The sequence below is a fragment of the Apteryx mantelli genome, chromosome 5 (genome assembly GCF_036417845.1).
Source record: "Apteryx mantelli isolate bAptMan1 chromosome 5, bAptMan1.hap1, whole genome shotgun sequence".
Lineage (NCBI taxonomy): Eukaryota > Metazoa > Chordata > Aves > Apterygiformes > Apterygidae > Apteryx > Apteryx mantelli.
The window spans coordinates 19,563,245-19,574,973 of record NC_089982.1 but is presented as its reverse complement, the minus strand read 5'-3'; the positions used below and the strand labels follow the sequence as shown (position 1 = coordinate 19,574,973).

General features: G+C 36.4%; 1 long non-coding RNA gene across 1 annotated transcript; it reads left to right on the top strand.

Annotated features, from left to right (window-relative positions):
- The first annotated feature begins 805 nt into the window (after nucleotides 1–805).
- Nucleotides 806–10,716, top strand: LOC136992180 (uncharacterized). The gene is made up of 3 exons (XR_010884248.1): nucleotides 806–860; nucleotides 9,735–9,855; nucleotides 10,621–10,716. It is a non-coding gene; the product is annotated as an uncharacterized lncRNA (long non-coding RNA).
- Nucleotides 10,717–11,729: the final 1,013 nt, after the last annotated feature.

Sequence of the window (11,729 nt, the reverse complement as noted above, 5' to 3'; positions counted from 1 at the left end):
TTCCTAAAGAATTTCTTTATAAATTCCATCTGTGTCTTGGTATTATGTAAGTTAACAAGTCCCTAGGCTATAATAAATATTGGTTAGCTGAACTTTTTAAACAACAGTCTAGATAGTTTGTTTTCAATCCGAAGTTATTTGTAAATGAAATAAATGCAACTCTTAGTTTTATTTATTACTCATTGAATCAATTCATTTTTCCATAAAAATCTGATCATTAAGACCTGACAGCAGACTGAGAAGTAAATACATGTAATTTGTCATTCATCATATCAGGTCTTGGCAAAAGAGCCACAGATAACACATGCAAGAGTGTTAAAACTGTATGATATTGGAGATTCAACTTGATTATGAAGTTTTTACCTTTTAAAGACATTTGTAAGCATCTCTGAATCTGTGCCTGATCATTTTTCCAATTAAGACAAAGCATCTATTAAGACTAAGCATCCAAATCCAAGCTCTTTAGAAGAGAACTGATAGACTCCTAAGACCCTGCTAAAGTAAAACACTAGGATCTCTCACTGGCATTCCTACTTAAAATTATGAATGTTGTTAATTCCTTTTTTTTCATTCAGGCTTAAGTGCTGAAGTGAGAAGTATGCTGAAAAGGTCTTGGGAATCCTGGTGGACACCAAGCTGAACCTGAGTCAAAGATGTGCTTTTGCATTAACATGCTGAAACAAGTCCAGGAGAGGGCACCAAGATGGCTGGAGAACTGGAGCACATAAACTACAAGGAGAGGCTGAATGAATAGGCATTGCTCAGTCTTTAAGGAGAGAAGGCTAAAGGGAGACCTTACTGCTGCTTACGACTACCTAATAGGAGTGTTTAGAGAAGATGGAGATAGACTCTTCTTGGAGGTAAATAGCAGTAGATGAGAGGCAACAGACACAAGTTGCAACAAGGAAAATTCTACTAGTTGTTCAAAAAGAAAATTTACAGTGAGGGTAGTCAAATATTAGAAAAAGTTGCTCAGAAAGGATGTGGAATACCTCATCCTTTGAGGTATTCAAAACACAACTGGATAAGGTCCTGAGCAACCTGCTTTGAGCAGGTGGTTGGATCAGATGATCTCCAGTGATCCCTTCCAACCTCAGCCATTCTATGAAACTCAGAGGAGGAGACAGAAGAACAAAAAGTTGTTTGTTTTTTTTGTTTTGTTTTGCTTTGCTTTTTTTAAAGTCTGGTTACTTTAAAAATTGGTTGCTTGTTGAGACGTTAAAACTGACCCATGGAAGAAAATATAGATATTTTTCAGGTGATGTGCTTTGAAATAAAAGTACTTGCTTCTGTTTATTCAAACAAAGCTGGATGTGTGACTGAAGGCCTTTTCTCCTGTCTTCTAAGACAAAGAAAAATATTTATCTTTGTGCTGTATAACCTTCCTCAGCTGTAGAAGAACATCTTTTCCATGGGAGTTACCATCTCTTAGTTACTCTAGATCTTCAAATGGTAAAAAGGAAAAGGAGATAAAAGGTGAAGTTCAGGAAAAGTTGAAGTGTCTCTCAATTCTGTTCTCATTGTACTCTTCCTCATTTTGAGGAAGAAAGTTATATTTATGAGCCATATTAGAAGGAAAAGGGATCTGAGGGCAAAGATTACTCCATATTAACATATTAACCTCCTATGGTTTCCATAAAAGACTCAAATACTTTTAAGCTCAAGGCCAGGTTTTAGTACAATAAGAACTAGAATAATTAGCCATTTGAGTATTGAAGATTAAAAGTGATTCAGAGACACAGCAGGTGTAAAGAATTTTTTTCACCATTCTCCTGCCTGCTGTATTTTTGCGGACTGGTCCTTGCTCTTAGGCTTATTGTTAATTCAGTGAATCTCTGACCCTATTTGAGCTGTAGTCTGCGAGCTTCCTGCACCAGCGCTTTGGCCTGCTACATCTTGCAGACCCTCTGGCCTTCTTCCATTGATCTGGCCTCATTACTCCCAAGCACAAACAGTCTTGCTCATGATGCATCCAAGGCATCCACCTAATTTCTTAGGGGAGCAAGGAAATACAAAAATAAATCATTTCAGGTGTTACAGAGAGGATAGGCACAAGTCCAAACTCTTGATATGAGATCTTTCTGTATAGGAGGACTGCAAGAAGGCCCTGTACAGTTCATGTGGAGAGAGAAAAATGTCATGACATTGTCATCTCAATTTGTGGTCAGAGGAGGAGACTGAATTTGAGGAGAGTTTACTTTGATTGTTGGACAGCTATGTTTCTGCACCCATAACTCAAAAATAAGTGGATGATTCACTATCTACCTCCCACTGTAAACTTATTGTATTCAGGGAGGAAAAGAACAGAACTCATCTATCCTTTCTATAGGAGAGGAAACAACAAGTGTATTTTGTACCAGAGTCCAACTGTGTTAAACAACTGTATGCTCAGTGTTTTATTTTGTTTTTCTCTTGGCCTTTTTGATGAATCTCCTATTGCTTCCAGATGTGTCCATCCTAAATAAATTATCTACCACCTTTACTTGGAGCAGTCAGAAACCACTAATGAGTAGTTCTATTACAGCTGTGCCAGACTGCTACCTGTTCTCAACCAAACTCCGAGCTCCTCTTGTTGCATTTATTAATATCATCTGATCCAAAGAAGCACAAGTATTTTTGATTTCCAGTGAACTCAATGGTAGCTAAAGCACTCGGTGTAGCATAGAATCAGCCTTATGAAGATATCCAAGGAGATTTGCTAATGTGTCTTCAAAATGTCAAATATAGACATGCCTGTTGAACAAAACAGTCAGAGGCTGAGGTCTTGCCCCAAATCTTGTTGTAGAACAAGATAATAGATAAAAACAGAAAGATTATATCCTAGGACAATAACTCTGGGGTTCTCTTTTCTACTTATTATTTCTGTTGCTTTAAATGTATTAGTTGGTCTCCTTAGTGGGTTGATTCTGAGTAACTGCTGTCATGCATATGCACTTTTTGCTGCCATTTTCCTCTCCTCATCCCACAGACAGCTGAATGATTTGCATGCCAGAAGTTTGATGAGAGCTGGAAAGAGCATGAAAGTGTCCTTTCTGGCTTTATTTCAATATCTTTGCCAGACCCTGATGTTGGGTGGAACCCAGAAAGCATTCATGTAGAAAAAATTAAGAAAATACCATGATCTTTATTAACTTGATTTTTAAAATGTGAACTTATCTTACTCATTTGAATAATATTTATTTCAGAGGCTCAGAAATGCTTCTTTTTCATTACTCAAATAAATAAACCACACGCTCTTTTTTGTAGGTACTAAGCAAGCTGGATTGAGAGTAAAATCTCTATAATTCCTTAAATTCATTGGGACAAAATTGGCTTCAAAGTAATGGATTTGGTCCTGTGTAGTATATATTGTCCATTCTTGTTGAACCTAAGTAGTAATTCTATTCTGTATAATAATTATTATTCTCTAACAATAAATTAATCAGTGGATCAGTAGATGCATTATACGCATACTGATGTAGGTGAATTCATAAATTCCAAAGGAAATCAAACAACTTTGTTCAGTCTACTAAAGTACAGATTGACTACTTCAACTAAAGTTCTCCAATGACAGATAAATAATGCATCTGGATACATTGGACACTACAGAAAAAGAGTCTTAAAATAGATACAGATTTCTGTATCATAGAGGTAGATCTGAGTCTTTGTATTTCAGTAAATGCATAAACTTAATAAGATTTCAGTATTCCATATATTAAAGTTTACATTTTTCTCTAAATGACTTCTTTGAGGTTTTAACACAGTTAACCGATTTGCCTTACGAGCAACTCTTCCTACCAATTTTCTCACTTTTTAGGTGAAAGACAATATTGGCCAACATCAGTTCTTTTTGGTTCCCTTATTTTGTTTTGACCATGGTGAGTGTAGTTCTTTTTCAGCTGGAGAACTCAGGCCCCAGTTGCAGATTGAATTTTGCTCTTGAAGCAGGAGCGGTTTGGCTGAGTAACACTCACTTCAGCCATGGGATAAGAATGTAATAAAAAAGTCAGTAGATTAATCAGTCTAAATCTATTGCAGTAGTGCTACATACTGTTGTATATACCTTTTCTTTTCGGAATTCTTTGTATTTCTTATGAGAAGCATAGACTTGCATCCCTGTGCACTGAGGTTGGGAGTTCCAACACTAAAGGCTTCATTAATGTCAGAGAAAAATTTTCTCTCTTGACGCCATTCATATTATCAAGATTCCAGTTTCTAAAGATGACCAAGTAAACTAGAAACATAATCTCTTCAGGGAATGTGATATTCCAAATTTTTGTTGTTTTTCTAGAAAAGAGTGAGACTTTTCCAGAAAAGATAAACCTGTTTGTTCATTTTCAAACAAAAATGTTGCAAAGCATGAAGTCTAAACATGATCTCATTTCTTCCTGAGGGATTGTCTTAGCATACATCTGTTGATTAACACATTTTCTTTTAATAAACAGTCTTTAATGGCCTAATTCTTCAGCTGATTGTTTGGCTAAACATAGTCAAGTGGGGACTAAACTTGACTCGGTGACAGTTACCTTGTTTGGCAGTTACCTTGTCAGGCTTATGGTAGATAATTTGCTAGCTACGGCCCAAAAAAGGCAGGACTAAACTTGAGACCATCTTAAAACTTGGATTTTTATTCAGTGAATTTGCAAAGCAATCTTATTCTCACTTTGTTTGGCTATTAGTTACTTATCTTGAGTGTTCTGATATACCATGCTGGGTACCTTTGTGCTTGGATTTTGGTTGGGCTGGGTGAACCAAAGTGGAAACTGTGAATAATGCATCAAAACCACCTGTTCAGCCTTTGGCAGTTTTAAAACAAGGCAAAGTTAAATTCATATTATATATGAATATTGACATTATAGCACATCGGCCATCGGTTATTCTGGCATTAAGTAAGGAATAAGTGAGAACATGTTGGGAATACCATTACAAACCCTTCCAGCCACCATTTTACCAAGAGGAAGTTGCAGAGACTGAAAACATGGTGCAGGTGGAGGAGGGTTTAAATGTAGAAGTTACACTGATAAACTTTTCAGTATAGCTTAAAGATGAGAAAACCAAGGGCAAAAGAGAAGTAAAAAAGTAAATAATTTCCTGAGAGGTGAGGTACAAAGTGATGTCAACAAGCAAGATGTTTGGCATGATCACTCACTTGAGAGTCTCGGGAAGACAGGGACTGAACTATTTGCTTTTTTACTTTGGCAGGAAGACCTATTTATCCAATAGCCCATTCAAGTCAACAGAAAGATTTCTAGAATTATTTTTTCCACTAGCAACAGGGCATGGACATCAGTTGCAGCGAGTAGGCTGTTACTTTGCAAGTAATGTGGGGGATTTCTAGGTGAATTAAAGGATAGAATTTAATGAGTCAGATATAGTTAGTCCATGAAGTTATCGTCTAAGTAATAATTATGCAAGATTTTATGCAACTAGTACAATGAATACTGGTAAATTTGTAACCCATTTTTTGATGGTGAACCTTAAACCCTGGTGAATAGTTTGCATCAAGGACTTGAATGGTTCATTCTTTTCTGTGCAATGTCTGTGAATGTCCTGTGTACTTACAACAACTGACCTTATTCAGTGTTTTATGTGTTTGATATGAATTGATAACAAGGATTGTTTGCTATTTGTGGAATGGAAAACAGCAAGTTTGGAACCAACATGCTCTACCTTTTAATGCCTGAAACCTTCCATGGAGTTCAGATGCATTAGTTAAAAAAAAAAATCAACCAAACCAAAAACAACAAAAAAAAGCCCCAAACCTTTTGACTCCATTTTCAATTGCTTAACATGTTAACCTGTCATCACCATACTTAAATGGAAAGAGGTCTGTGCAGACCTCTCTAGTAAGTCATGGAATTAGAATACCCCAGAACTAGAATGCCTAATCCATGACTTAGAATATGGGGCTACGGGGGCTGCATTCGACTCCTGTTTAAGAAGAAACAAATCATAAACAACACTATGCAAATTCAGAGGTGTCTTCAGCAGTGACACTGTGTAGCAGTACAATGCAGATGACCAGAAGAAGACTACCCAGCTATGCAAACGTATTTAAGGGTAGTAGAAATCCTTAACAGTTCAAGTAGATGAGAGGTAAGTAGAGGAAAAGATGTGATTTACTGATGGCACAGCAAACAATTCAAGGTCAGAATAGATCCTAGATATCTTGTTTGTCAATCCCTTGTCCTAATAATCACTAATTTACAGTATTAATAAAGGACATTAAAAGTAGATATTGTTCAAGAATCAAAAAATGAACCTGTTGTTACAAAGCTGTTCAGAAAGTTGACTGTCTGCAGCCCCAAAATGCCCTAGTACTGTCAGTGTTTGAGATAAGGCAGATAGACCCTAATAGTTTTTAACTTCATATGGATCAGAAGACCTGTAACAAACCCAATCCGGAACTCCTTTCTCAGGGAAAACTTCCATCGAGATCTCTTGGAATTTTCTCTGAGTGGAGACCGCAGAATGGGGCATGTGACATCTTTTCTGATTAAACACAACATTTATTTTAAAACCTCTCCCCTCAGTCTTCGATGCGGACTTCAATGTAGCTCCTACTGATAGATTTCCTGTTAATAATTTGCATGTAAGAGTGTGACAGCTTCTGTTGGATCATTCATAGCATTAGAGAAAGATTATAGCAGTGGATGGGTTTAATTGAAGTGTTTTAAATCATTGGATATCTGGAAAATCTTTTTTTTTCAGTATTCCTTCAATCCCAATCTAAACCTATTGGAGTTAATAGCAGTCTTTTTGTTGGAATGGACTCTCATTAAGGCATTCAACTAGCCAACAATGCACCAAAGCTGTATGTTTAAAAACATTTAATGTTAATGGCTTGCATTTGAAAAATATTTTAAAATAGTCTTCAGCCAGAAAAATTGTGCTCAGCTATAGCACAAAAACAATTTGCCAAATCATCAGCTGAAACAAGAGGTTCCAATTTTGCAGATCTTTAGGGGCTCCTGGCAGAGAGGAAAGCTATGTTAAATACATGTTGACAAGTGAAAGATAAGCAAGTTTTCCACTCACTGGGATCTTGTCAGTTTAATTACTCTCCAGTGCCTATTTGTAATAGGCACTTGAGAAGTCAGTGCTGGTGATACAAGTTTAAGTCAGATTCTGCTAGTTATCAAGTAGTTGCACATTTTGACTGAATAAATAGGGCCTGGCTTAAAAAGGGGGGAAATTACCACAGCAGTAAAACTTACAAGGAACATCTCTCCTTAAATCAGTTTCCAAACCTATGCTGAGCAAAACTCCCAAATCAAAATACCTCTTTGCAAAATGAGTCAAAGCTGCTTAAGTGGCAAATGATATTATGGCATTTGCATAATAGACAACTAACAATTAAATTTCTTGCTATCTGCGTTAATATACATAAATTTACTCCTAAGAATCTGTGCTATGGGTTAAAAAATGGAATTTTCTTTTAGCATAACCTTATCTCAGGCCCGTGCAATGTGGAATTGAGGCAGATTCTGTAATGTTTTGAGGATTTTTTTTCTTCCAGTGAGTGTCTGAGTTCCAAAGGGAAATGCTACCTATTTGGTGAAGTATTTATAATTTCCCATTCTTGGGTATTAAGTAGTTGATCTTGTTATGCAAGGAAAAACAACCTAATTGCTTTGTGACACGTTAATACTATACAGGTTTGCCCTTGAGGATGACATTTTATTCATGTTAATAACAACAACAGTTTTCTTTCTGCCTTTCTTCTTATATTTGAATTGCGGTTCAAATTCCCAAGTTTCCACTGTCAATATTTGAAAAGAACTTTTCAAATTTTTTTAACCGGACCCTACTTTTAACACTTAGCATTCTCAAATTTTCAATGTAAATTATCTCCAAATTATTCTTAATTTTCTTGTTTGAATTTCTTTCCCTTTTTATGATATTTTTCTTGTAGTTTATTTGTGAAGGGCACAGAACAAGAGTGCATTGTTAACAGCTGTGACTTCATACATAATTAATAGCAGAGGGACGCCTCTTTGGTCCATGACATGATGTAACTTTAAGTCATACTTTCCTGATTTGCTGGCACAGAAGTCTTTGAGGACTGGGCTGTAGCTAGTTTTTTTGCATGATGCTTAACTCAGTAGGACTGTGTTCCTGACTGGGGCTTCTAGGCCCCATGCATGCATGCATGCATGATAACATTAACTCTTTTTGACAATACATTCTTCTTCCAGTTGACTATTGGTGTTTTCAAATATTTTTTCCTCCAGCTGTAATGTTAGCTTCCATTTCCCACCCCCAATCTTATTTCATCATTTACAGTCTTACTAGGTCTTATGTAAATGATTTTTCTGTCCTTAATGGAGTTCAGAATATATCCTGGATTAATATCATCTTCAAATTTCGCTTTGTTTTTAGCTAGTTCTAAGCCAAATAGATTATTAAATGTAGAATGGAGGTCCAGAATATTCTTATCCACAGTGTTACTTTCAGTGGTTGTGCTTCTGTTTTTCTTTGGCTTCCTTGAAAATTTTTGATTGCAGTGATAGAGACTTAATTAGGATGTCATTTAGGCTGGCTGTTATGTGCCTGAGAGTAACTTTACTCTCTTTGTAAGGAAGAAGGTATATTACATTTATGCCTGTGAGGTCTGTTCCATCCAAGTAATACTGGATAAAGGTTCTCTTGGCATGGTGATAGAGCAGTTCACTTGCATTAGTCAACAGGATCAGTGAGTTTTGATCACTTGCTATAGACCGTAATTGAACATGCAACAAAGATACTGCCTTTGAAGTCTCTGAAATTAAAAAATATTAGAAGCTGAAAGTGTACTCTGGGAGAGCGTCCCTGCACACTTGCCGTGTTCTTGTATTGTTCCCTAGTGATGCGTTTGACCGCTTCTGGAGGAAGCATACTGGGCCCAATGGGCTGTTGATGTGACCCCATATGGCTGTTCTTATATTCTGCCAATGTCCTCAGTTTCCCACATCTGGATATCTGTGCAAAGGAAGGATAATATAGCAAATTTCCCAAATCGGAAGAATGCGTTTCTTAGTTTGCATTAAAGAACATCCATTAAAGAGCAGCAAAAGGGCAAAAGCAAGAACAACAATAGAAAAGAGGATATAGAAACTCCCATAGTGAAAGAAAAGTGATCTCAGATCTTAATGAACTGAGAGAAAAGGAGAATTAGATGATATTCCTCCCAGAGTTCTGAAAAAAAGCCACATATAAAACTGCAGATATAGTAGCAAGTATTTTTAATGTCTGCCTAGTCGGGTAGTTCCCAAGAATATTCCAGGAAGGATGTATGTTTTAGGAAAGGCAAAAAGAGAGCTTGAGATGATTATGAGCTTCATCTCAGTATTATGCAGAGCTTTGGAACAAATTTCAAAGGAAAGAATAATTTGAAGATAAATGGAGTATGGAATTAAGTGCAACATGGGTTTACTAAAAGTAGGTCACAACCAGCTAACCTAATAGTGTTTTTGAAATTGGAATAACTGCCAGTGTTACAAACTCAGAACCCAGTAACAATCTTCCTGAAGTCAGTAACTAAAACTATGTAGACACCAGACTGAGCTGGATGAGCCCCAGAGTTCGTTTGACAGTCAGGCAGTTCTGTCTGTCTGTCATTAAAAAAAATTGTCAGGACAGTCTGCTCATTTGCTGCTCTTGGTTCCATTGGCTTTCCAGTGTTATGCTAATAAAACCTTTTGTTAGTAGGTGCAAATGAGATCTAGTTTAGCAATGGCAGAACTTTTTAACACAACTTTTTTTTTTCCTTGCAGAGTTACATTTTAAGGACTGAATGGAAGCCACATGACAGAAGGCATGCATAAATGTTCTTAAGGCAGATCTGCAATGCCATTTTCACTGACTTTTTTTTTTCCTGCTTTTGTGTCCAGCCAGGTATGTCCTGTTAACTAGGAGACTCTAACCTTCTATAAATTCTTAGAAAACTCAGATGATATTTGAGGGATAAAAAGTTTGACATTGTAAATTGACTAAGGTTAGGTGGGAAGAAAGTGCAAATAAATCTAAACAAAAATACAGGATCTTCCTGCACTATGGGAAATATCAGTTGGAATACAAACTTAATTGCTTGGGTCCTTATTAAGAACCCTGAGACAGATTTAGGAGATCGCTTTTTATGTTAAACAAACAAAAAAGGTTGCCTTCTTTGTATGAATAACTAAATCTATTTTATTATGCCTATAAAGGCATTACTGAGATTTCAGATTGAAATTCTATTGAACAAGAGGATAACTATGAGTAGTATTAGAATTGTGCGACTGTCACAGGCTGCCGGGGATTCTTCTTTAGCTGAAATGGTAAAGACTTGTGCTTTGAAGAAAGTCTTGCATAGTATTATCATTTTATTATGAAGACTTGTGTGATAACTGCACTAATCTTATTTGAATTTCATTTATTGTAATACATAATATTTGCCAACATGGATTCAGTGTTACATGTAGAAAATTGTCATAAACCACCTTTTCTGTAAATGGAGGCATGGTAAAAAGAATACTTCCATTTAAATGTCAGAAGCTGAGCTGACAAGAAGAAACATATATAAAACAAAGAGCTGTGCTGCAGTCACTCTTGCTTCTTTCTCTTCATCCAGGCAGGCAAAACCAACTATGTTATCTCCCTTTCATTTCATTATCTTTGTAGAAAGACAGATAAGCTGCCCTACACACTGGAAGTGCTGGGTGTATTCCTTGGAAGATGACCAAAATTATAAAACTTTGTATATTTCTGCTCACTGTCTGTGAAATGAAAAAGTAACAGCGTCAAATGAGAGGAACACCAGAGAAGCTGAAAAGTGGCAAGGACAGCCACTAATGCTGCTTGAATTTCGTTGGCACAAGGGCATATCTTGACGCAAGTCATGCCATAGATTGGAAGAAAAGATGCTACACAGTATATATGATCTGCAATCTGCTAACCTTTTCCCATCTTTCTTTGGAAAATCTGTCCTTTCTCCAGAGACTAAAAGTTAATCTAGAAAATATAAATGTCTTTGTTAAACCCCAGACAACTTACCATTCTTTAATCAGTATAGCTAACACTTCTGGTCTTATTTCTGTTGCTCTTTTGTTGTTAGAAGCCAGGCCTTTTAGAAAAAAATGAAATTTAAAAGCAACTCCTGCAGTAGGAGAAGCCTCTTGTGTTTCTTAAGAGATTCTTATATTTTAAAAACCTATAGGAAATGCTTTTCATTAGATGAAGAATAAAAGAGGCAAATGTTATTGTGCATGCTTATGTTTGGCATTTGATGATAAGCACCAAAAAATCAGTGTAACCCATATGTCCTAACAGTATGCTCTTGGGGCATATTTTCTGTAATATACTGCAAATGAAATCATGCATTGTACAGATAGCATATACATTTATTCTGTTATATTTGCCTTTGTATAAAATTATAAATAATATGATTTGGGAGAGTAATGTAATCATTTATTTCTTCTTTATCTGCATTTTTTTTTTGCATGGAGCATGGAGGATAGGGGTAATGTGGTTGGTCCTCTTCCCTTTCCTTACAGTTGCTGTCAGCAAGGCGGATGAGAACTGATCATTGTGAATTATTGTCTTGTTTCAGATGCTAGACCACCTGTGAAAACAGAAGCAGATGGTGGACAGTAAAGATGTTCTGAGGGCTGTAGTGCCTATGGCATCACACTACACACGAGTTTTCCTCTCGGTCAATGTATTGGTCATGAGTATTTCTCAAGAAGATCTCACCTCTGAGAAGAACTGGCTGATACTTGTTTGCAGAAAAA